Source organism: Canis aureus, chromosome 28 (assembly GCF_053574225.1).
Source record: "Canis aureus isolate CA01 chromosome 28, VMU_Caureus_v.1.0, whole genome shotgun sequence".
Taxonomy (NCBI): domain Eukaryota; kingdom Metazoa; phylum Chordata; class Mammalia; order Carnivora; family Canidae; genus Canis; species Canis aureus.
Genome location: NC_135638.1, coordinates 14,901,605 through 14,925,475, shown reverse-complemented (window position 1 = coordinate 14,925,475; position 23,871 = coordinate 14,901,605). Strand labels below are relative to the sequence as shown.

General features: G+C 36.8%; 1 long non-coding RNA gene and 1 other non-coding gene across 2 annotated transcripts; both read left to right on the top strand.

Annotated features, from left to right (window-relative positions):
• On the top strand, positions 1-20,966 carry LOC144300190 (uncharacterized). Its single transcript, XR_013366778.1, has 3 exons — positions 1-129; positions 9,902-10,048; positions 20,552-20,966. It is a non-coding gene; the product is annotated as an uncharacterized LOC144300190 (long non-coding RNA).
• Positions 16,197-16,299, top strand: LOC144300702 (U6 spliceosomal RNA). Its single transcript, XR_013367507.1, has one exon. It is a non-coding gene; the product is annotated as a U6 spliceosomal RNA (small nuclear RNA).
• Positions 20,967-23,871: the final 2,905 nt, after the last annotated feature.

Here is a 23,871-nt window from a genome sequence, read left to right as displayed (position 1 = left end):
TAGGGGTTTCCATCTGCCAAACTGAGGGGAAAAAAGAACTTTTGGCTTACTCATATCATTCTTCATTCTTCCTTGATTGGCACTATAACCTGTGATTATGAGCTCTCCAGGGTCACGCTCCATCAAGAGGTAAGACTGAAACAGAAAGACTCCGGAGAGATTTCAGAAGGGAGTCACTACACTGTTTCCTCTTCTAGAATTTTTTAAAATTCATTTTTCCATAGAATCCATGAATGTCCTTATAATGAATGGTTCACAAGTCATCAGTGTCATCTGAACCACAATAAAGAGGAACAGAAGGCAAAATGAGCAAGGGCAGTAAGCTTGCCATCTTACAGACTGCCGCTTGCATGGTCGGATTCAGTAATTTTTATCAACTGGAAGCCCTTTTTGCATTTGGACAAAAGCCCTAGTTCAGTCATTTTCCAAGAGGAATCATGAAAAAGGATGTCTTAAAACTAAACAAGTCAAAGGATAGACTATGTAAGATGCTCTCAAAGAATGCAGTAATTACCACAAATAAAATATACTATAATTATGTTCTCAGAAATAGGTCTAGTCAAAGAAGTCATTCGAATATGTGATTATGCGTGACAGCTAAATTAAGGCAGCATTAGCAAGGGTTGTCAATATGCAAATGCTATTGCTACCAGGCCATTCTGATATCATTTATCAAATGGAATGAAACATCTGAAAGGAAACAGATTTCTCTTATTTCCCTAACACACAGTAAACATCTCTATTTCCATACACATGAAATAGTCTCTTCATTTATTGCAATACATTGCTAATAATTAGACTCATTTTCTTTGGATTTTGTTTTTAAGGCTGAAATATTTCATGGTTTCTATATTTTATTACAATCTAGATATGACTCATTTGAAAGTTTTGTATTACTGGGAAAGTAATATTACCAGAAATTGCTTTGCTGGCTCAGGGAGTTAAAATGTGGCAGATTTGCAGACATGCCAATACCAAATTCACTGCTATGAAAACATCTAGTTGCACACATACGTACAAATATACACATATACGTATACACCCACACACATTCTCTCACTCTCTCCCCATCTCTCAAACTTCAAAGGAAATCCAGAATATCTTTTGCTAGCTACCCATTATAATTTAGTGGTGTATGACTGAAATATAAACTTACCATATATATGATCTCCTACAGCCATTAATCTAAGCTTCGGGTTAAGGGCCCCATTGAATATTTGTTTTTTTTTTTGTTTTTTTTTTGTTTGTTTGTTTTTTTCCCCATTGAATATTTGTACAGATGTTACCTTTGCTGACTTTTCACAAGTGGCTCCATCAAAGCGTAACATGTGGCTTCCATAATTGAATGTTATTTATATCACAATGAAAAGGGGCTGTGTAATCATAACAGTGCTTGAGGTCCATGATTTTTGCACTAGTGACTACAGGAACACCTTCTGTTTCCAGGACAATCATCTCCTGGTTAGTCCTGATTAGTGATCTCATTCATGGGTGGGCAGAGCCAGAGAGCATTCCATGTGTCCAAGCACCGGCAGCACTTAAGAGCAAGGGAAAGAAAGAAGTCTGGAGCTTGGGTCTTGGCAACATCTGCCTCCCACTCCACAAAGAAGCAGGGGCCGCCCTACAAATGAGGATGAGTGCACAGGTCCAGGAATGGGAAAGTAGAAATAGTGTGGCATCATAGAATGACTGCTTCTAAATGAACACAAAGGAAAATTTGATATCCAGGCCACAGACTCCCCCTCCCAGACTTCCAGACTCAATGTGAGGAGCACACAGAGCCACAGAAGAGTAAAGTCAAAAGAAACAAAACCAAACAAAACCCAAAGAATCTTAAAGGAACTACTCCCACAAGCTCACAGGGGGCCTAGCACCTTCTAGAGGGAACCCAATTTGCCCAGGATTTGGGGTATTACTCAAAGACAGGAGTTAGGGCTTCTTAGTACACATTAGTTGGCCATAGCCAATTGAAGGGTACTTGATCAGAAACTTAGGGGAGCAACTTCCTTTGTATCACCCAAATATATGCCTGCCTCTGTCTGCTTCTTCATTTGATTCAGCAAGTATTTGTGGAATACCTATTATATCTATGGCTCTGTATAGGCATTATAAGAACACCCCTGATAAATAAAACCTCATCTCTGGCTTCAGAGAGAAAACTCCCTGGTAAGAGAGACAATCCTGTAGAGAACAAGTCTAATTCAGTCTAGTAAAGTATAGATTTTTATAACTGCTTATAGTGCAATAAGAAGCAGCTTCATTGCTTAAGAGAGGAAACATTTAAGGTGAAGGACATTAAATCCCTGGTTCCATCATGGCTCAATCCCTGATGTGTATTTTAGGGAAAATCACTAATATCTGTTTCTTTTTCTCTGAAATGAAAATGATGACACCCACCTTCCCTTTCCTAGCACTGTCTTTGGGTTCAAATGAAATGTATCTATAGAGCCTTTAGAGACTGGACAGCTAGCTAGTATGAGTTAATATTAATGAAGCTGTCCATGCCACACACTGTGTTAAGTAATTTAAGTATTTTCTGTTTTAATCTTCATAACAACCCCAGAAGCTTAGGGAACATGCTGGAGACCACACTGACTCCTAACTACACTGTTGTACTGTTGATTCTCTGCCACTTACAAGTTCAGTGACTTTGGATAAGTCTTTTGACACCTTTGATCCTCATTTTTTTTTTCATCAGTAAAATAAAAATGGTCTCAATGAAATTGTCCTTTTTTTTAATTGTGGTGTATAACAAGATCTACACTCGTAACAAATGCCAAGTACGTGATAGAGTAGTGTCTGCAACAGGACAGTGTTGTACAGCAGATCTTTAGAACTTCTTTCCTAACTGAAATTTTATGTCTTTTGAACTGTAACTTCCCATTTCCCTCTTCCCCAGGCCCTGGCAATCACCATTCTACTTTCTGTTTCTATGGTTTCATCATTTTAGAGACTTCATATAAGTGGAATCGTTCCATGTTTGTCCTTCTGTGACTGACTTATTCCACTTAGCATAATGTCCTCCAGGTTCATCCATGTTGTCACATTTGGCATTTGGTTGTCGTATAGTTCCTTTTTTCTTTTAAGGCCGAATAATATTCCATTGTATGTATATTATATAGCTCATTTTCAATGAAATTTCTTAGGCCAAATAGTACTGTTACAATAGTAGTATAGACTGTTTTGGGACCACAGAGAAGTCCCTTTTTGTCAGGAGTTTATTGGTGTGGCATAAACCCCAACTCATTACCCCACTTTTGGTGCACCTATCAGATCATCCTTTTATGGTTTTATTGACATTTTGAGTCCTACTGGCAGCTGAGCCTTGTTCATTATTATTACCTTCCTGAGACCTTACAGATGCTTGTTGAAGTGACTGGATGAATAAGTGGGTAGTTGGATCTTACCTGATAACTTAAGTCAATTTTGGTCTTCATTATCTTTTTTTTTTTTTTTTTTTTTGAGGCAGGGGTGGGGGGAAAGATGGATTTGGGGAGGGAGGCAGAGGGAGAAGGAGAGAGGGAGAAAATCTCAAATAGGCTCCACACTTAGCTTGGAGCCCAACACAGGGCTTGATCTCATGATCCCAAGATCATGACCTGAGCTGAAATCAAGAGTTGGATACTTAACCGACTGAGCCACCCAGGCGCCCCTTCATTATCTTTCTTTTTCTGATCCCTTCTTTACCTTCTTAAACATCTGGACCAGGTCAAGTTCCCTTGCTCTGCATGCCCATAACTTTCTGAACATTATTGTGCTTGCCTATGGATGTCTGCCTTCTCCACAAGATCTTAAGTTTACTGAGATGAATACTATCTGTCATGTTTACCACTGTGTCTCCAACGCCTAGCTCATAGCAGGTAATCATTAAATATTTAAAAAGCAGTGAACTACTGAATGAATTTTCTGAAGCCTATCTTTTTCAGTGACCTAGTTTTTGGCCATCCAAAAATAAATTTTGCTCATAAAAAACCTTGCTGACCTGGTATTGCTGCTCTACTTAAGATAAAATGCTCAGCGTACTTGATTTAACATTTGTAAATATCAAAAGACTAGATATATTTTATAAGACATATTTTCTTGAAGTAACAGACACATACACAAACACACACATATACACAAGGTTGATAAAAAGGTGGTTTTTCAAAACTGCTTCAAAGTTGCAAACTGAAGATGAATTCTATTTAGTCCAACTACCTATGGATTCTATGTTAATATCTAGGTCCTAGATAGCCTGAGAAACATTATAAGAATCTAAAGCATCAAAAAAGAGTAAACAAAATTCAGTCTTATATATTAATGCAGGAGAAAAGAAAGAGACATTTCAGAAAGATTTTTAAAGATTTCAGTGTTTTCTAGTTACCCTGAGTTAAGCAGAATGAATCTGAACATGCTACAGTATTTCTTAAGCCCCGTGTTTTCACTAGAAAAAGCTAACATGAAATATTTGAATCCTACAACCAAACTTCCCTTTATCTTATTCCCTGCCTAGTCTAGCAGTCAAGGTCAAACCAGGAAAACAGAAGACAATACAAGGTATTCAAAACACAAGGATATTTAATGCAGGGAATTGATTGCAAAGCGTTAGAATTACTGAGAAGTCAAGTAGGAGTTGGGGAAGCAAATCCAGGAACTGGCAATAGCAGGAAGCTGCAAACACTAAGCACCACTGGGCTAGAGGGACAAAGGGAAGAGGGCCTGTTACTGGAGCCTAAGGGCCAGAATACTTGATGGGAACCGGAACCAGGCAGGAGACTCAGCTACTGCCAAAGAAGCCACTGAAGGCAGAGACAGATGAGAAAACATACCTTGACTTTTTTTTTTTTCCCTCCTGTTCTCTGATCTGAAAAGTACAGATTACAGGAGTCAGCTCCTCTGTGAAACAGAGAAGAAAAAGGGCAGACCAAGGAATGAATCTGTTTGAGCGTACACAGGCTCAGAACCAGAGCTCCAGGCTATTGTTGATCTGCTTATCTGGTTTCAGGGTCACTGCAACAAAGATCTGACTCTGACAGCTGATTTCCCATTAATATTAATAAACTGTTATTTTGATTTACAATATTTTATTATTGCTATAAAAAACCTCCTCTAATGTGTTGTTCTTAAGCTCTCTTCTTTTATATTCATTTCACATTTAAAGTTGCTGTTTCAAAAGATAACACTAACCTGCACATAATTATTATGTAAAAGACATATTACCAAAAAAACCCTATTCAATGTTAAGGATTATTCATAATAAGTGCAAGCAGAGGAAACTTGCCAGTTTGCTTCTTTAGAGTGGAAAGTGTAGTTAAAACTAAGATCTAAGGGAAGAACAAATAAGGAGAAGCATAATAGCATTCAAAGGGCTAGAATGCTAAAAAAAAAAAAAAATTCAGACAAATTTCTGATGTCAAATAATCATTTTGGAGAACAAAATCTTTTTTAAAGCAGGCTTAAAGTCACCATTGTCAAAAAGTTCTTATAGAAACTTAAGTCATCTGATTATTCAGAAGACATATCTTGGAATATACAGCATGCACAAGACTTGCCCAGCTCATATTAAATATCCATTTTGATTGGCTAGTGCAGTCACTCCACTATAAAGTCCTGACTTGGACCATGACCTCATCAGATTGTAGAAGCCAGATAACTGCCAGGTGTCACCACCATTGTTCGGATGGAGTCTTTCCTACCTGTGGTAAATCATGGTACAGGGAATTGATTCTAAAGTGTGTCTTAGACAACCAGACGTGGTTTTAGTGCTCTGTCATTCCCCACTACAGCTGATTCTTCCAATCTCAAGGGCCATTTTCTTTTCAAAACATCACAGAGCGTGTGTTGTCATTAAAATCACTGGGAAGCCTGCTTAGGCATGCCCAGTCCAAGACTCAGCTGAGGCAAGCTCAGTCTTGCGAGGCATGTGAAACTCAAAGTTCCAAACCGCTAGTGCCCATTAAGGATTTTCTGGCAATTTTCATGATTAGGAATGGCCAAACAGCAACTGGGGAAATTACATTCTCACTCCCTCCAACCCTCTTGTGGTTTTAAATACATTAGATCTTTTCTGCTTTTCCTGCTTTAAAAAGGTAAATTAAGGAGGCAGTTGTGCATGACTAACCAGCTACTGTATTCCTTCGTAGAAGGGCAGTGTCTTGTTAATTCAGCACGATCTGCAGACATTACCTGTTCCTAACACAACAAATGAAGGAGCACGGTTTACCTCCTTAGAACAATTTAACCTACTTCTCTCAGAAATTTTGAATACTTAGAAGAGATCAAGGACAAATCAATTTTTTTTCTTAAAATGTCCCCAAATGTCTCAACAATACAACCTTATTACTTAACACACCTTTAAACAGAAGCAAAAGTGAGAAATGGACACCATGGGATGAGAAAGCACTCAGATACGTCAACATAGAGACCAGTTTTAAATCAGGCCAGATAAAATAAATTAAAAAATTAAATAAATAAATAAATAAATAAATAAATAAATAAATAAATAAATCAGGCCAGATAATGATGTCTAGCAGCATATCCCCTTTCCATTCTGGTGACACAGCTCCCGAAATGGCTCCTGAGTTCCTGAGCCTGGCATGGCAGCAAGCACCACCTATAAAAGGCCATTGGAGCCCCAACAGTTCCACCAACGCCCTTTTGATACAAGATTATCCCTCAAACCTCCAAACATGATACCCTAGAACTGCACCATACAGCCATATTTCACTTTTGAATGGTTGAAATAGAAGAAATTGCAAAGTCCCAATGTGCCTTCTAAGATGACCTCCAATTCAAGTCAATACTTCAGTAACATCAGTATTCCGGATGAAAGAGCACAAAAGAAAATTCAGTACAGAGGTGTCCTGAAAGGTCTCTTCTTCCCTAAAAAAAAAAAAAAAAAATTATTTTAAAAGTAAGCTAACAGCATTTGACGGGATGGGCATTGGGTGTTATGCTGTATGTTGGCAAATCGAACTCCAATAAAAAACTATATTAAAAAAATAAAAGTAACTTTGGTGCAGAGGCATAAGGAGATTTGGCTTTTCCATCTTCATGGTCTTCATGAAACCAAAATATCCTGATAGGAAATGAATGAACTAATTAGTTACTCAATTATTCATATACTGGAACAGAGTTTCTAGATTTCTCCCCAAATATCCAGAAGTCTGTTATCCTAAAAGAGGAAAAATCTTTTAAATGGTTTATTTTCACTTTAAGAAGAAATTGATTTATTTTCCCTTTAAAAGCAACTTCAGGATGTTGTAGATACAGTCATGTAGCAATGTATCTTCTTAGTAAAATGCCCCATGTTTTACAGCATCTTCCCGCAGGATGTACCATACACCATAGTTTATTTTTCTGGTCGTTTGTCATAGTGATAACTCTCTCCTCCACCGCTTCCAAATGTGGTCCCCTGCATGGCTGAAATTACAATGCAGTTCAAATAGTCTGTTGGGTACAAGAGCCCATTTTGAAAACGTAGCAATATGTCTAAGTTTTAGTTTAAATGAAAATGACCTAAATGTTGAAATGGTTTTCTTCTTGCTACGTGAGGATCCAACTAGACTAGACTACAAAATGATTAGGGAACAAAATGCTAAAGAAAGATGAAGAGATGGGATTACTCACACCGACAGGATAAGGAAGGATGACAAGTGGTAGGAAATGAGCTGCCATTCCCTGTTCCAGCTTCTAGCATTCCAAACAAATCCTTGTAAAAGGAAAGATGTTTCTTTTTTTCTTTTCTTTTCTTTTTTTTTTTTTTAAGATTTTATTTATCTACTCATGAGAGACAGAGAGAGAGAGAGGCAGAGGCAGAGGGAGAAGTAGGCTCCCCAGAGAGCAGGGAGCCCAATGCCAGACTCCATCCCAGGATGCTAGGATCAGGGCCTAAGCCAAAGGCAGATGCCTAATGGACTGAGCCACCCAGATGCCCCAGGAAAGATGTTTAATTAGAAATTCAGGTAATAGTCACCTAAGGAGACATAAGACATGGTATCTATGCCACCCCAGAATGGAAAGAAGAATATAAAAGAATATTAAATGAAAATTATTTGACAGAGGCACAGATCAAGAAAAGGTACATTCGTAAGTCCAGAATATTTGAGTTATTCATCTTCTTCTTTAAAATGTGCCAGTTGTAATGAACTTCACCAGAGCTTTTCATACCAAAGCAATTAATAGGGCATTATACTGAAAATAAAAAGTAAAATCATACCCTTTAAACAAAAGTCTTTTTTTCCTTTAAATTATTTTTTTAAAAGAACAGAAACTAGATACTGAAATTAATAAATCCAACATCTCTCACAATTTAGGCACCAATATATCTAAGGATTATCAATCTATCAGTTTTCTAATAAAACATGGAAGTAAACACACTATTAACAAAATAATAAGAAGCTAAGTGGAAAAGCATAGACTGGACTGCAAACAAATAGCGTGAGTCTCAAAATGTCCCCCTGTAAAATTCAGAGGCTGAGCAAAACATCTGTTTGGCTGGCTGGCAGCCATCCTATGCAATGATCCATGCTTTTTACTTCCTGGAAAAATAATTAAGCAGTAAATCTAAGTTTCTTCCAGCTCCCCCAAGAACTGAAAGTGCCAATGACTCAGAAGTTTATTATAAAAAAAAGATTAACCCAGACCTTGGATTAGTAGGCTGCTCAGGACCAGAAACAAGGCAGAGATGTAGGCATGGTGTAGAGCCCTGCCCAGTGACGTAGGGCTCCTGTGTTTGGTGTTTTGGTTGTCGCAAAGCTGCCCCGAGTTCTGAGTGACCTACCATCTCTAGCTTCTCTCCATTCTCTCAATGCCTCCGCTCCGCCAAAGGGACCCCGACGAAGCAGGGACCTGCATGGACCAGTCCTGACTCTGTGAAGCCTCATTTCCTCTATGAAAACAAAACACGTATCCGCAGGAGCTGAAGTAATTAGTGCAAATTCATCTGCTTTTGCTTCGATTATTCTTATCAATAAGACAAAACACAACCTACCTAGTTCCAACTCAAGAATAAGGAAAAAGGAAAGGAAGCCCACAGTTCTATGGTACTTCAGTTTTCAGTGGTTAAAGTAGGGAAAGTATCCTATATATGCTACGTACTAATATATTTGGGATGTTGCTCCACTAATGCATAATGTAAAAGAGAATTAAACCTGTTAAGAGAAGGATTTATTCTACATTATCATTTAATTACCAACAGGTCTCTATATTCAATTATAGTACTATCGTTTCATTAGGCATATGCACTGAGATTTTCTAATTAAAACCCTCCCAGGTAACCCAATGCTTCAGTAGATTTGATTAGCATTTTTATCTTTCTTTTTCCTCATTGAAAGTAAAATAACCTAGCTTTGTATGTAAGTCAAAAATAGCAGCGTTCTTCCTGGGTCTTTTTTGCAGACACTATTCACCACAATTTCATGCAGTTTGCCTCTGGGGACAATTTTACTTTGCACAATTCTATTAGGGGATGCTATGGCTTTGTATGGAAACCAAATACTGTGTCTCCCTACACCAGCATAGTTTAAAAATTAAAAGGCTTTGGAGTCAACTCTACCACTAACTAGTTACACTTCTTGCAAATGACTTGATTTCTGTAACAATTCCACATTTGTCAATTATTGGGGACTGTTAAGAGGAACAAACAAAAAAATACATGAAGTATTTAGCTCAATATCTGTGCATAGTAAGTGGTCATTTTTATTATTGCTATTGTCATTTTTGTTGTCGCTGTTGTCATCAAGACACAGATAAGGAAAATATTCAGAGACTTCAATCATGGTATATGTTCTCAGGCAACTTAGTTTCTGAAAGTCTGTATTATAAACATCTTGTTCATAGACTGGTTGGTACCCATTCATTTAATATTAAGTTTTGAACAATTTATTTGTCTGGTTATTTTTTAATTGTACCACCCATTCAGCTCTCTAAACCTCCTGGCTCTGTTTTTTGTATCTCTACGGACTGACCCATCCCCTCTCCATCACCTGAGCTCTCCTGCCCTCTGACTTCTGGTCGGATCCAGCCAATATGAGGGGCCAACAGGAAGTCTGAGACTGAGAGAAGACAGGTCAGAAATATCTTCCTTTACTGCCACACTCTTTGGGGGTCATAGTTCTAGCAGGGGTCATATTCCTTTGCAACTACCACTGGAGATCCCTCCACATCTCCAGCTTTCACTAGACTCTGTTAACAATGCTAGTTCTTCCTCTTGTTCCTTCAGGACCATGGTGGTCCTCTCACTAGTACCTGAGTTCTAAACCCAAACTGGTTTATCTATACTTTGTAAATAGTCTTTTCATTAAATTCTCATTAGACTTTCACTCATGTATGCCTCTGTTTCCCATTGGAACCATGAATGATGTGGCCCTTGCTTAATATTTTCCTGTAGCCAACAAGATTAAGGTTCATTTTAAAACATTCCATTAAGCCCTTACTATGTCCTGAGCACTTGGCTAAGTACAAAGTGCAAAGTAACCATAATATATCTACATCTTTAAATGTGTGTGTGTGTGCCACAGTCTTTCTCTCAGTCTTCACAAAGAGCTAGATCTATACCATAAATCATAATCCAGTGTAACAAATATGACATGTGTATGTACAGAGTACTATGAGCACATAAAGATTTATATTCTAACTTATATGTGGAGGTGGAGGGCAGTCAGGAAGGGGAGTAGAGAATAATAGGGAAAATCTTTTAGTTTGACCTAAAGAAGAGCCATTTAAGGAGCAGAATTATGAGAAAGTGATATTTCAGGCATAAAAGAGAATGTTTAAAAGTCATGATGAGGGAGGGGATCCCTAGGTGGCTCAGCGGTTTAGCGCCTGCCTTCGGCCTGGGGCATGATCCTGGAGTCCCAGGATCGAGTCCCACACTGGGCTCCCTGCATGGAGCCTGCTTCTCTCTCTGCCTAAGTCTTTGCCTCTCCCTCTCTCTGTGTCTCTCGTGAATAAATAAATAAAATCTTTTAAAAAAAAAAGTCATGATGAGCTGAAGATACACAGCATGTTTAGTGAATAGCAAAGTCATTCAGGCAAAGCAGAACCATACTGCTAAGATTGGGAATGCAGCAAAAGGTAAGTGGAAGTCGTCATGAAGTATATAGTTAAGTGGCTGGAGACTGCCAGATTTTGAAGGACATTACTGGAACCGCTACAAAATATTTCAGGCTGTGGAATGATCTGACCCCAACTACAATTTAAATTGATAATTTTGAAGACAGTGAAAATAGGGTGAACAGTTCAATGGATTGTAATAACACAGATGAAAGTTAAGAGTCTAAAACAGGAGTTGAAAAGCAGAGGACATATTGAACAAATTCTTCAGAGAAACTTAGCAAGATTTCAAGACCTTTGAATATAGGAGGCAGAGGAGGAATCGCTGTAGGTTCAATCTGAATTGTCTTGTTTAGACCATGTCATAAATGGTGACTCTGTTAACTGAAATAGGAAAGAGAAGAAAGGGAGTAGATTGGGCAGAGGTAGATGAGTTACTTTGGAAAGAAAAGGCATTACCTGCTAGTGTTACAATAACAGGTTTTAAAAAAGAAATGAGTGTCACTTTGAGAAAAAAGAAAATAATCTCACAATTTAAAAAAAATAAAAGTCATGCTAGAACTGCACCAGATGATTAAAGTTAGCGATGCCTCTTAAGTGCAAGGAATTTTAAAAGTAAATGCTTTAGAAGTTTCAAGTCAGGCATTCACTCTGAGATCTTCATATCACCAAGCACAGCTCACCTCTACTTATGCTGCACTTCCCCTGCATCACCACATTGTGCTCATTTGTTACCTGTCTCTCCCTCTCTCCACAGCTCACTTTGACATATACCCATAGTGTCATTACCAGTGCTTGGCACATGGTAAGGACAGGTAAGAGCACTTAATAATCAGTTTTCAGGAGAACCTGGCTGGCTCAGTCAATAGAACATGCAACTCTTCATCTCAGGGTTGTGAGTTTGAGCCCTGCATTGGGCATGGAGCCTCCTTTGTTGTTGCTGTTGTTTTAAAGAATTTATCTATTTATTTATTTATTATAGAAAGAGAGAGACCATCAGTAGGGGGGAGAGGCAGAGAGAGAATCTCAAGCAGATTCCATGCTGAGTGTGGACCCCAATACAGGGCTTGATCTGATGAGCCTAGATCATGACCTGAGCCAAAATCAAGAGTCAGAAGCTTAACCAACTGAATCACCAAAGCGCCCCAGAGCCTACTTTAAAAAACAAAACAAATCAGTTTTTGGTATCATAAAGAATTTGGTAAATGCCAACATTATTACTCCGTTCTGTGTTTCACCATTAAATCCCAAAATAATAGGAGATGTAATTTTTTTTTCTCATCAAGTGCTGTAGTCATTTGTAATTTTTTAAACTGCAAGGATGCTTCCTCCCACTTATTACAAAAATAGTTATATCAATCAGATATTTCACTGAAGTACAATTAAGCTTTTGAAAACAGGATCACCTATGACAGTAAATTTCAATCTGAAAAACTCAATATTTTGCTCAAATAGTTCCCTTAGCAAAATTCTTTGCAGCTAAAACTGTCAGGCTTTGGGATCTACACACCTTATAATTATTGTTTTCTCCTTTCACATTACCATGTTAAGAAATAACACGGGATTTTTTTTTAAACTAACAATATGAACATTGAATCCCACTGTATTCTACTGAAGAGTGTGTCCACATACACAACACACACACACACACACGCACACATGCACACACACCAATACGTTCCAATATAGCAACCATGTCACCATGCCTTGGACCTTATAAAAAAAGGTCTAAGTATGAGAGCTTTACCACCAAGTATTAGAAGTGTGTTATTACCAATAAATCTTAATTCTTTAAGTGTTTTCAAACACAAAGCATCTCTCTGTATTCTATCAGAGCTAATTAAGTGATCCATATTATGGAAATGTTGACTGCTAATTTAGGATAATACATCACTTCTCTAAGGGGACCTATAGAAGGGGAAAAGGCTAAATGAACTCATTATGCTTGGTTCTTCTTATCCTTTTAATTAAAACAGAAACTAAAAATTAAATTATATTTGACCTTGTTTTGCCACCAAATTCTTTCACAAACTTACTTATTTTCCTTTCTAGAAGAATCTAAATATTCTGTTTTTGTGACATCCTACTAAAGGAAGTAGGATCTTGTGAAAAAAATTTGAATTCAAAGTTTAAAGATCTAGATTCACTTGAAAAGGAAGAGCAATAGTGAGGAAAGGGAGTTGCTAACCCAACCAGATAGAAACATTTTCTAAGGCCTCTGTAATTAAAACAGTGTGGTATTGGCATTTGACTAGCCAAGTAGATCACCAAAAAAGAGTAAAGAATCAAGAAACACACACAGTTTCTTGGAGTATTCAAAGAAAGTGGACTCACAAATCAAGTGGGAAATATGGGCATTTTAAATGGTGCAAAATAACTGCACAGTAATAAGAAAAATAATAAATATGGAATTTATTCTTTACACCCCAAACTGATGAAAATCCCCCCCCCAAAAAAAAGAAATGTAACTGTCAAAAAGTGAAATTACACAAGTACAAACATTCGTAAATTTCTCTATAACTAGAAGTGAAGAAAAGTCTCCTCAGATTCAAAATCTTAAAGCAGTAAGGAGAATAATAAATTTGACATGGTTAAAAATGCATGAGAAGTACAATTTCATAAGCAAAATTAAAAGGTCAACAATGCTATTTAAAACAAGTCTAGAGATATGAACAGATAGCTTCTAAAAAAGAAAATATAATGATCTTAATATGTTTAGTACTCTCAAACATGCGAGGCTCATAATTAAGAGAAATATAAATTAATGTCACACAGATATATTTATCTTATTTATCAATTTGACAGAAAAGCAAGAGCTTGCCCAATACTCGGTTGGAAAGGCCAAGGGGCAATAAATACATATACATCACTAAAAAGAATGCAAAATGTTACAAATGCTGTGGAAGCCAATTTGGCACTATTTAGCAAAATTACGTATTATTTATGCTTACCTCTTCTCTAAGAATCTATCTCAAAGATAAAATAATAAAATGTAAAAAATATGTATATACATGGCTATTTATTATAAAATTTAAAGTGGTAAAAAGCCAGAAACAGCCTAAATTTTCATCAGTACAAAATGAACTGGATTAACTCTGAGATACTTACAATGGAACACTATAGAACTGTAAAAAAAAATATTACTTTTTCATATGTAATCTCCAGGATACACTGTTAAATGAAAACAGCAAGCTGTAGAAGCAATATGTACATATACACTGTATCATCATTTATCTAGGAAAGACAGGATATGTGTGTATATGTGCATATACATGTACACACAATGGAATATTAGGCTACAATCACATAAAATTATCACGTGATAAGAGAAAATAGAACAGATAGATATAAAAGTCAGGAGCAGGAAATTTGTAAAATGAATCTGAATATTTTGCCATTCCAAAAAGCAAGGAAGTTATCAAAAATTATTGAAATAATGTCAAAAGAATTCATGAACCATCTTGAAGTAGATCCCACTGTTCAAAGATGAGTCATTTGCAGCACCAATAAAAGGAATAACATCAGTGGATTTGGATGAACCAAATCTGTTAAAAATCCAGGAATTTGCAATGATCATTTTGAAAAAGTTGATGATGACCTTTGGAGGGTGCTGGGAAAACCCATGTATTATTCTAAACACTAGAAAACAAAGGGAAAGAATCATACAGATAACTTACTTTTCCAGTAAAAAATGCACCTCAGCATATTGAAAAAGTTGATGAGAAAGAAATTCTCCCTACAGAAATATTCCAGCTAGTATATAAAGATGTAATAAAATAATTGAAATATTACTATTTTGCACTCCCCCAAGTAAACTCAGAACCTGGGAAATGATTCTTAATGGCAACTAACATCACAGCAGAAGACAACTAGACATCATTCATCTCTTGATAGAAATTTACAAAACCACTTAAGTAATATTGCACACACACACACACACTAAAAGAATAGCCTAAATATGATCAAGAGTCTTGATCTAACCAATGGGACAGGAAATACACGGAGAACAGAGAAACAGATTGGGGGAGTAGCCGGATTGTTTTTTGTTTTTTTTTTTTGGGGGGGGGGGTTGAGTTTTAAATGAGAATACAATGAGCAGTATCTAGAAAAGTAAGAAAGTTCACAAGATGGATTAGTTTCTTCAACAAACCAACTTCAAGTAAATATTAAAAAATAAAAATTAAGTTAACCTATGAAATAAATCTTTTAAGAGATCCCCCAACAGAATGCAGTGCATGCAGCCTGTTGGAATGCCAATTCAAACAAACCAGCAACATAAAATCTTTAAACAAACAAACAAATAAAACATGTATGAAAAAATACTAACTGGATATTGGATGATATATAAAGACATTACCAGAATTTTTATGTATGAACATGGCACTATGACTACATTATTTAACAAAAGTTTTTTTTTGTTAGAGACACATACTCAAATATTTATGGATGGAATATGATATCTAGAAACTTATTTCAAAAGAATTCTGGGGGCAGAGACAGTAAAGGTGGTGCAAATGAACACAAGTGTGGCTGAGAGCAAATGAATGTTAAGCCTGAATAATGGGTCCATGTACTTTTCTCTCCACAATGGGTGTTTAAAATTATCCATAATATATTATTGGTGGAAATGTAATATGATGTAGCTGCTATGGAAAACATTATGAAGTTACCCAAAAAATTAAAAATAGAATTATCATCTGATCCAGCAATCCCACTTATGGGTATTTATCCAAGAGAATTTAAATCAGGATCTCAAAGAGATATGTACACTCCCATGTTCATCGTAGCATTATTTAAGAGCCAAAACATGCAGATAACCTAAATGTCCCATTGATAGATGAATGGATAAAGAAAATGTTGTATACACATAAAATGGAACATTATTCAACTTTAAAGAAAAATCCTAATATATGCAACAGTATTGATAAACCTGGAGGACATTATGCTAGAGAACAAAACCAATTGCAGAAGGACAAAAACTGCATGATTCCACTTACATGAAGTATCTAAAATAGTCAAACTCATGGAAATGGAGAGTAGAATGGTGATTACAAGGGAAAAGGGAAAGTGGGAATGGGGAGTTACTGCTCAATGGGTATAAAATCAGAACAAGATTTAGGCATCTGTTGTACAACACGGCGCCTGTAGTTAACAATACTGTAGTGCTCCTTTAGCAGCACATATACTAAAATTGGAATGGCACAGAGAGTAGCATGGCCCCTGCACAAGGATATCAGACAAATTTGTGAAGCATTCCATATTTTAAAAATACTATATTGTGCCCTTAAAAATTGTTAAGAGGATAGATTTCATGTTAAATGTTCATAGCACAAATTTTTTTTAAGATTTTATTTGTTTATTCATGAGAGACACACAGAGAGAGGCAAAAACATAGGCAGAGGGAGAAGCAGGCTCCCTGCGGATCGTGACCTGAGCCAGAGGCAGACTAACAACCACTCAGGTACCCCCATACCACAATTTTTAAAAAAGAAGAGGAAAACAAGTATCTATGATAAAAGGATTAAAAAGGACCTACGTACAAATCCTGGATCCACCATTTGTTGTCTATTTAATATGACCTAGGCCACTCACACATTCTGAGCCACCATTTTATTCATATGTAAAAAAAAAAGTAGATGATAATAGTAGTTTTATACATTGGTTTGGCATCTCTAATTTTGGAGCTTGATAATTATTCATTGAAAAAAAAGAAGAGGTTTGGAAATTAGAGGTGACCCCCATTTAAATATGTCATTATTCTATGACATTAGGCAAGTACTTAGCTTCTCTGAGCCTTATTTTCTTTCTTATAAAATGGGGATCATACCAGCATTATATCATTTTTATGAGAACTATGTAAAGTTGACACTCTATAAATAGCACTTTCTCTCCTCCATGAAGCCATTTTGATTCTCATTTGGAAATACTCTTCAGATAGACATACTTCGATTATTATTGTACCAATAATCTCTCCCTGAATCATTATTTAATACCTTTTTAAATAAGATTCTGGGCCCCTTGTGAACAGAGATCATTCATATCCTCTACCTCATGGAAGGTATATTACACATAGTTGGCAATCAATACATTTTGATGAGTTAAATCCCTTAAATAGATTAGATGCTACCTTCACAAACTGATTAATCTCCTGCAATCTACTGACACTAAATGCTGTTGCTATATGTCACTTAAATATTGTAAAATGTATATAAGATCCTGGGGAAAATGTCTAATTGTTTCCTGAACAAACCATAAATGTGATAGGTAGGAAATAAAGTAGAATTTGTAGTCCAGGTTTATCATCACAGTGACCTGGGTAATCTATTGACATGTGACAAACTACGGGATGACTGATAGCTCCAGGTTTGGCAATTCCTACATGTAATACAAACGTGTCACAGATTCTTCAGTAGAAAATTGTTTGAAGCATAAAGTGTCAGCTTCGTTTCAAAAATTGTATAGCTTGAAGAACCACCTGGCACATATCCCTGCTGTAACAATGAGTAGTGGTAATGAAGTGGTAGATTTTTATACAGGTGCCATTCACCTTAAATCCAGCAATAATGAGCATGGGAAAATGAATAGAGTCTCCAAAACACAATGGACTCCAAAAGAACCTATTTGAGGTGACAAACAAACCAACCTTAACTGTAGTTTAAACATATTTCCACTTGAGAGTAAAACTCAATTCCAGCATTCTGACAACATGGTGACAACATAGTTTTTACTTCTGAGAATTGTAAGACCCTTTGCTCATAAAACCTGACGAAAGCCAAAAGCAGTTCAATTAAAATGTCTAACTGTGATCATCTGTTATCCATAGCTCAATGGGACAGCTCAGCTCAGCTGAGGCTTAAGGAGTTGAGCTGTGCCCTCTTCCCAGAATATCCCCTAAAGATTCTTTTAAACTACTAATTGTGCAGGTCACAGTCACAAAACTCATGCCTCAGTGCTCTCTCTTGATGTTCACAAGCAAACACTAGAGTGCAGTGTAGATAAAGGGAGGCTTTCTCTCTAATTAAAGAAGGATCATGATCAATAATTTCAAAGGCCATCAAACATAACCCTATAAAAATATATGAGCTATGCATAAAGTTATAGGATCTATATTCCCCTAAAAAAAGATAATAAAATTAAATCAAGCTCAGTTTATACCTTACAAAGTAAGACATTTGAAAAGAAATCATTGCAGCATCATTAGTTCACCATAAAGTGATGTGTTTATATTTTGCAAGATGAGGACTGCACTAAAATCTTTAAAGTGTCCATACAATTGTGTCAAAGCATACTTGATGCCATAACTCACAATTTTATTCACATTCTCAGTTTACATCAAATATTTTACATATTGTGATATGGGGATTTTATTTCACTTCCTGGAAAATTTTATGCTCAAGAAGGGATGTGGAGCAATTATAATATATTCCATAGAGTTTTCTTCAATTTACATTATTACATTCTGAAGTGATTTGAAATATGCCAAGGTTTTATGTAACTGAAATTTTCTATTATTTTCATGGCTTAAATTGGGAAAGGGAGTGGAAAATAAATGTGTAAAGGAACAAAACGTAAATCCATTGTGGTCATATGTTGCCATAATCAGGAAAACTCTGTAGAATTGTTTGAGGGAGAATCTGAACAAATGACTGCATACATTTAGCAGAGGCTGCACTCATTACAACACACTAGAGTTTAATTTCTCCTTTAAAAAAAAATCTGTGAAAAGTCAAGATAAGATTCGTTATCCATGAAATAGAAATCATAATTCCAACATACATATCACAGGAATTTTCATCATTTTAAGAAAATAGCCAAGGTACACGGGAGATGGAGAAGCTTTGTAAAAAGCAAAGGACCATAAATATATAAGTGATGACCAAGAGGATGATCACTATCCACTTATTAGACAAAAATAGATAACATTACACCCTGCATGATAACAAAGTACTTAGCACAGAGTAGCTATTATAGTTTTTAACTAAAATACTAATAGGTGTTGGGCAGGCACATTGTCAAACATACAGCTCTAAGCAAAATTAATCTCAAAATGAAGCTGGAGCATCTTCCAAGGCCGGAATGTAAAGACATACTCCAAAAACAAAACCAAAAAACCACCCCACGATGACCTGACATAGCATGTCAAAGGAACTCAGGAACCAGATGAAACAACTCCCGATGGCCAAAGCCACAACAATCTAAGCTTCAAAATAAATAAAATAGAATTGGATTAGAATCCAAACTATAGAATAAGTAACTATAAATCTGTAGTGTAATTAACAATTTAAAAATAAATGGGAGAGAATAAACAAACCTCCAGTGTAGAACAATTCCAAATAATTCATGTAGATATTTCATCCTCAAGAAGAAGCCTAACTCCCCACCCATTAAGTATGGGCTGTGGATAGTAAATTCCTTTCAAAGAGTATAGGTGGGAAACAAAAGGGGGAGAAAGGAGTAACTTTATAGTGGAGAAATCTGATAACACCTCAGCCAGGTGATCAAGATTAACATCAACAGTGCTAAGTCATGTTGATGGTGTATACCCTTGATATGATTGATGTGATAAGAATAGCATTTTACCTCTGTGGTCTTCCACACCAAAACCCCTAACCCCAGTCTAACTATGAGAAAAACATCAAACAAATCCAAGTTAAGGGACATTATACAAAACATCTAAACGGTTTCCCTCAAAATTGTCAAAATCATCAAAAACAAGGAAAATCTGAGAAATTGTCACAATCAAGAGAAGCCTAAGGAAATGGGACAATGAAATTTAATGTGTTATGTTTGATGGGACCCTGGAACATAAAAAGGACTTTAAGTTAAAACTGAGAAACTCCAAATAAATTATGGACTTTAGTTAATAATAATGTATTAATATTGGTTCATTAATTGTAACAAATGTACCAGAGTAATGCAAGATATTGATGTGGAGAATAGAGAGTTAGAGAGTATAAGGGAATTTTCTGTAGTATCTGTTCATGTCTTCTATAAAACTAAATCTAAAACTTCAATTTAAAAAGAAAGAGTAAAAAAATAAAAAATAAAAAGAAAGAGGTGGGGCAGCCTGGGTGGCTCAGCGGTTTAGAACCTGCCTTCAGCCCAGGGCGTGATCCTGGAGTCCCTGGATCAAGTCCCACGTCGGGCTCCCTGCATGGAGTCCACTTCTCCCTCTGCCGATGTCACTGCCTCTCTCTCTCTCTCTCTCTCTCTGTGTCTTTCATGAATAAATAAATAAATCTTTAAAAAATAAAAAAATAAAAAGAAAGAGGTCTATCAGGTACTCTAGCATCTCAGTTGGTTAAGTATCTGACTCTTGATTTTGGCTCTGATCATGATCTTGAGGTCATCGGGCTCCATGCTCATTGGGGAGTCTGCTTGAGATTCTCTCTCTCCCTTTCCTTCTGTGCCTTCATTCACTCATACTCTCTAGCTCTCTCTTTTTCTCCAAAATAAAATAAATATTTTTTTAAAAAAGAAGGAGGCCCATCAAATATGCCCTTTTTTTTCTTTATAGGTGGTACAAGATTGAGCAGCAACTTGTTCTCCAACTCAAAGAGAATATCTCAATGTGTTCCTGAACACTGGATTTCTAGAAGCTTCACTAAGATGATGGTCTCCTGAAAAATTTATCTCCCACTTACTGGCTCACATATATCTTCTTAAGGCATAAAAAACACTTAACTAACAAAAATACTAACCCAAAAAGATATATGCACCCTTATGTTTATTGCAGCGTTATTTACAATGGCTAAAATATGGAAGCAGCCCAAGTGTCCATCAATAGACAAATGGATTAGGAAGATGTTATAGGGGGCAGCCCGGGTGGCTCAGCGGTTTAGCGCCACCTTTGGCCTGAGGTGTGACCCTGGAGACCCAGGATCGAGTCCCACATCCGGCTTCCTGCATGGAGCCTGCTTCTCCCTCTGCCTGTCTCTCTCTCTCTCTCTCTCTCTGTGTGTGTGTGTGTGTGTGTGTGTCTAATGAATAAATAAGTAAAATCTTTAAAAAAAAAAAGGAAGATGTTATGTGTGTACACACACACACACACACACACACACACTGGAATATTACACAGCCATAAAAAGGACAAGATTGTGCAATTTGTGGCAACATGGATAGACCGAAAGGGGATTTTGCTAGGTAAAATAAGTCAGATTGAGAAAAACAAATACCATATGATTTTACCCATAAGTTAAATTTAAAAAAAAGAACAAATGCATAAACAAACAAAAAGCAGAATCAGACCTACAGCTACAGAGAACAAACTGATGGTTGTCAGAGGGGTGAGTGGGTGGAAGATTAGGCAAAATGGGTGAAGGAGAGTGGAAGATACAGGCTTCCAGTTACAGAATGAAAAAGTCACAGGAATAAAAGGCACAGCATAGGGAATATAGTCAATGATATTGTAACAGTGTCATACTGTAGCAGATGGTAGCTACACTTTTGGCCAGCATAGTATAATGTATAAATTTCTTGAATTACTGTGTTGTATACTTGAAATTAACAAAACATTGTGTGTCAACTATACTCAATTTTTTTTTAAGGCAGAATCAGACCTATAACTACAGAGAACAAACTGATAGTTGCCAGAGAGGAGTGGGTGGGGAGATGGGCAAAATGGGTGGAGGACAATGGAAGGAAAAATTAAAAGGTACTTTACTACATGTTGCACATCATATCCAATCAGCATGATGTCCCTAGTGTAGTGGACCACAGTGACATTTTGTCAAATATCAAAGCAATCATGACTTCTGAAAACTATATTGCAGCAGAGAGCAGACAGGTTGACACAATCAGCCAAAAGAGTGAAGGGGTAAAGCAAATACCTGGGATGGTCCTTACAATATGGAGAAAAAAAAAAAAACATTGACCAGGTCAATAACTGCATATCAGGTGCAAAAACTATGCTAATTTTTTTCAGTAAAGATACTATATCTTGAACAACTGCAGTTTCCACCTAATAAAATTTGCAATAATCCATAATCATTCTTCAAAATTCACCCAACTTTTGCATAGGCCAAACAAGCAAGCTAGAAAAGAATATGATAGGTATTACTCCCTCTCATTTTTGTCTTTGATCCCGTAAATATGTGGTATTGGTTCTCGTTTACTATCATGGTGAGCAGAAAAGTTCCGAAGTTTCCATTAGCCCTTCCTACCATGATGGCCCTAACTTAATTGGTCAAAGGCCAATGTGGGGTTTCTTCCAAGTGTCATGTATTTCTAATCCAACTAAACATTCAGAAACTAGTGAAATGACAATGAGGTGGGCCTATGAACAAGCCCGGTATGCTGTGAGTCACACCTGGGTTGACTCCATGTGTCACCTGATCACAGCCACAGTGGTGTTTGAGGTCACCAGGAATTAGCAACAGTTTAGAATCAGTGTTTAGCAATTCCCAAAAGTCTGGGTATTTTTCCCCAGTGCAGGGACGTTCTAGTAAATCTATATAGGCTTGAAGCTAGATTCACAGTTTATACCTATGGCAATGTTGTCGGATTCTTCCTCAAAAAAACCTGACTTTCCCTTCAATCAAGAAGCTCTGGGTTCTCTGAACAGGTTTAGGTCTGGGAAGCTAGGGAAAGGCCATGACTCTTGTCAAGCATTTAATCACTGGTCCTACAGGGTTTTCAGTTGTAATTAAGCAATATTCTCATAGGCTTCCTATCTATTCCATTCCTAAGAACACTGTGATCAATTTTCTATACATTCTGATTATGTTATGTCCCTGCTGACCTGCTATGCCCCTGCTAATGAATGTGCCTACTTGTCTTTCTTCAACTGGTAACTTGGCTTCTGACACTCTAACATCCCATCATCTCTATTAAAATCAAGGAATGACATTAACAATGACATTACCTATGGTCATGCTTGGCTACAAAAAAGAGCAACCCCAAAACTTTTCAAGGATGCAAGTAATCCCCTCCTTAATGTATGTGTCATCATCTTGGTAAAGGGATTGAAATCTGGGCCTTTTCCTTCTTAATACTATGCCACACAAGTGCTGGTATTTCAGCCTCATTAAAGGCAGGCCACCACTGAATTTAGGATTGAGTCAATCGACCAAAGAAATTGTTAGAGTCACTTCCAACTCCATGAGCACAGTCGCAGAATTTCGGTACTTGCACTCATATCAATGTATTTAGTCCCACCCCTCTAGTGTTATTTCTATATTCTTTGGTCTAACTCCCTTAGAATCCACTTCCACATACTTTCCCCAGATTATGGATTATAATCAACAAACTCTGCAATTCTATTTCTTCTTGAATCATACTCTGTACCGTACCTGACTTCTGAAGCATACTGAGATTTGGCCGATTTATAGGTCAAGTGAAGAAGCATGAACATCCCCCTTGCAAGACCTGTACCCAAGGTAAGTTTGTCATGGGTCTTCCAGCAAAGAAATTCTTGTACCCTTCACTTGAGGAATTCAAGACTATTTTATCTGATTCCAACCAGATGTCCTCATTTTAATTTACAGGGTCTCGTTCTTTCCTAGCTAATTCCCTAACTTTCAGATAAGAAAGTCTTGAGTTTATTGGTTCAACTGATATTGTAATTCTGCAATGCTTATCATTAAATTTTGTGTTTGATTTTTGGCCATGAAATTTCTCTGATTCCAAGATCATGACATAAACAGAGAACTTAAAGACCTGAGCTTATCATTTTCTTCTTTCTGCAAGTGCTCCAGTTTCTTTAAGAAAAATGCCATAGCTCTCATAGTCATCTCTGCTGCCCTAACAGTCAAGTACAGCAGCCACTTGGACTCCCAAAGCATTTTGTTCAAATTGGCACTTCATCACAATGACAGATAATGGATGGCTTCATTAATT